The 3,464-nt window shown below is 45.8% G+C and overlaps 1 pseudogene; it reads left to right on the top strand.

The window, feature by feature from the left end:
• The first annotated feature begins 1,467 nt into the window (after window positions 1-1,467).
• On the top strand, window positions 1,468-2,533 carry LOC104848877 (annotated as a pseudogene).
• Window positions 2,534-3,464: the final 931 nt, after the last annotated feature.

Below are 3,464 nucleotides of genomic sequence, written 5' to 3'. Positions count from 1 at the left end.
GCTCGGGGTCTCAGAGCCAGAGGTGACAAGAACAGGAGAAAATCGATGGAACTTGAAGCGTTAGATTAGGAATCAGACACACACGTGTAAAGGCACCTAGTTTTCAATATATGTGGATACATACAGACGTGAAGAGCAACTGAAATGAAAATACAGGGTATCAAATTTGTAGAATGGAGCCAAAGCAAGGCTTAGAAGGAAATGTATAGCATTGAATACAGGTATTAGAAACGAAAAATACCTAAACTCAATAATCTAAGCTTCGCTCTCTCCCTCTCTCTTTCTCTCTCTCTCTCCCTCTCTCTCTCTCTCTCTCTCTCTCTCTCTCTCTCATTCTCCTTCTGACAAGTAGGTCACCGTGCCGCCTTGGCTCCTTAATGAAGATCTCTCATACAAAAATAATCATCATCATCATCATCTAAGTGTATACCTTAGGAAACTAGAAAACAACAAATTAAATCCAAGATAAATAATAAAAGAAATAACAAACCTAGATCATAAGTCAATTGAATTGAAAATAGAGTATTAATAAATAATATGAAAATGAAAAGCTGTATCTTCAAAACTATTGTTAAAACTGATAGAGCGCTAACCAGATTAAATTTTTTAAAAAGGTATGAAGAAACTACTATTATAAGGTACTTTAAAAAGTGAATCTCTATTGATCTCATGGACATTAAGAAAGATTCGCTCAGTTATAGTGAGACTTTTGATCCCTGGGTAGGTAGTGTCAGTGCACTCTCTCAGCCTGAAGGAGCCATAAAAAGACCGACTTCTGGCAGCTTTGCATCTCTTAAGAATAAATGCTAGGTTTGTACCTAGATGTCCCCCAAAGCCCTGGGCATTCACAGGTGGGGCTTTTGGGAGGTGAATGGATCATGGCAAGGTGATATCCATACTACTCTAGGGGTGAGTTTAGAGCTCAATGTGATGTTGGGAGGTGAAGTCTGGTCAGAGAAGGAGGCACTGAGGGTGCGGCCTGGAACAGCCTTGTCACCCTACCTCCTCTTTTGATCTCTCCTTGCTTCCTGCTGCCATGCCCTGAGCTCCGTCTCTTCTCCCACGTCCCACTGCCTTGCTACACGGCCTTTTGAGCCACCTGACTATGGCCTGAAACCTCTAAGAGCTGTGGGCCAAAATAAACCTCTCCTCCCTCAAATTGTAAATGTCAGGTATAGTGTTTGAGCAGTGAGAAAGTAACCAAGACAGAAAACAATCAAAGTTTGGTGGGGAAAATAAGGTAGGATAAAATAAATAAATAAAGACAGGTAGAAAGGAGTCCGGGAGTAGCAGCAGCCGCGCTGTCTGTCCGAGGCCAGTTCAGGGACGTAAGAGCCTAAACCCCTCGGCTGCCAGGCACCAAGTCGGGGTGGGATCTGCCAGCTGGGTCCTTGGCCCGGCTTCACAAGCCAAAGAAGCACTGGAACAACCCAGGCCCGACCTCTCACTTGGCTGTGCGCCCAGAAGATGAATCTGTCCTCAGAGGCCCCAGTGCTCCCGTCGCCCGAGCAGCAAGTGATCCACATCGTGCAGAGCCTCGACCCTGACCTTGAAGCCCTCTTCAACTCTGTCATGAACCCCAAGCCTAACTCGTGGCGGAAGAAGATCCTGCCAGAGTCCTTCAAGGAGCCGGATTCGGGCTCGCGCTCGCGCCAGTCCCGTAGACTCATCGGGAGGCCACCCGGGCCCAGGCCAGCCAGCGGCACCCATCTCATTCGCTAGTGCTCCTCTCCCGCATCTCTGCAGCAGGCAGCCCCTCGCAACAGTATGTGCACCTTCGCCAACAGTCCTACGACTAGCTGCCCCTGGGCTGGGAAATAACCTTCAAGGCCACTGGTCAGAGGTACTTTCTCAGTCACACGGAAAAAAATCACCACATGGAAAGACTACGGAGGCGATGAATCAGCCCTTGAATCATGTGAGCCTCCACCCTGCCATCACTTCCACACCAGTGCCTCACAGGGCCATGGCCACATCCCAGCCAAGTCTGGTGATCAGTCACCAACACCGGCAGCAGATGGCACTCAGCACCCTGAGCCCGCACAGCCACCCTGCTCAGAACACTTCCACACAACAGGGCTCATGAGTCTGCCCGATGCACTCATCACTCAGCAACAGAAGCAGAAACTGTGGCTCCAGAGGATCCAGATGGAGAAAGAGAAGATCAGATAGCACCAAGAGGAGCTCATGTAGCAGGAAGCTGCCCTCTGCAGACAGCTCCCCATGGCAGCAGAGACCAAGGCCACCATTCAGCCTGCTGTCAACCCGCCCACCATGACCCCAGACATGAGATCTATCACCAGTAATAGCTCAGAACCTTTCCTCAATGGAGGACCATTCAAGGGAAGAGAGCATAGACAGTGGCCTGGGCTTGGGGTGCCACAGTGTTCCCACAACTCCGGAGGACTTCCTCAGCAATGTGGATGAGATGGATACAGGAGAAAATGCAGGTCAGACACCTATGAACATCAGCCACCAGCAGACCCACTTCCCTGATTTCCTTGACTGTCTTCTGGGAATCCCTCTTCAGTGATAGAGCGTCTGCTCTGAACAAAAGTAAGCCCTTTCAGACCAACTGTAGTCACTGCCATTGTAAGTGGGAAGCAGCCATGACCTGACATTTCCTGGGCCTCTTGAAAAAAAGTGATTGAGAAGAAAAGATCTGCAGGCACACGACTTCCTGCCTCCATGACTCCCATACCCTCCTGTCCATGTGGCCTGGTTTTGATTGACAGTGACTTAAGTTACACATAAATATTCTGTTTCCATCTGCTGCACTCCCATGATAGATGATGCAGAATTGTGTCCACAGAATTACTTTTTTCTCTGCTGCCCCATGGCTAAGCTTTATGGGTGTTAGTTGACATTTATACAGCAGTTTATAATAAACCATAAAAAGCTGACCACAGGTAGTAAATATGGATAGGCAGCTTGGTCCAGGAAATGTGCACAAAATTAGATCCGATTTACATTTTCAAAACTGTATTGATGACAGTAGTACCAAATGCTTTAGAACCTATTTAACTTGAGCTTTAAAAATAATTGTATAGAAAGTAAAATTCTGCTGTAAGGAATACAACATAGTTTGGAATCCATGCTAGCTCTGCCAGCTCTTATTACTCTCTATTTACAAAGGCACAGACAGTTCTATTGTAATTTATTTTTCATTGTTTTACTGCATAGCATTGGGACAACTTAGTCCTTCCAGCAGGAGAGAAGCAGCAGCATTAGAATTCTTACCTAAAGATTTTGTGAAAGAGACCAGTTTGTACTAATGATGAATATTTATTAAACAGAACTTTTTTTGAATTGCAACATGGATTTGTTAACTATGCAACTTAGAGTGTGATGTTTATTTGGAAAACACTTATTTTTATAGCTTGATGACAAAGGACAGTCAAATGTTTTTGATAAATCAAGTGGCAACTGTATTTTTGTCTTTTAAAACTATTATAAAGACTTCG

Source organism: Fukomys damarensis, unplaced genomic scaffold, assembly GCF_012274545.1.
Source record: "Fukomys damarensis isolate Sample0158 unplaced genomic scaffold, DMR_v1.0_HiC HiC_scaffold_18, whole genome shotgun sequence".
NCBI lineage: Eukaryota > Metazoa > Chordata > Mammalia > Rodentia > Bathyergidae > Fukomys > Fukomys damarensis.
The sequence above is the reverse complement of the archived record's forward strand: the minus strand, read 5'-3'. Positions and strand labels throughout refer to the sequence as shown.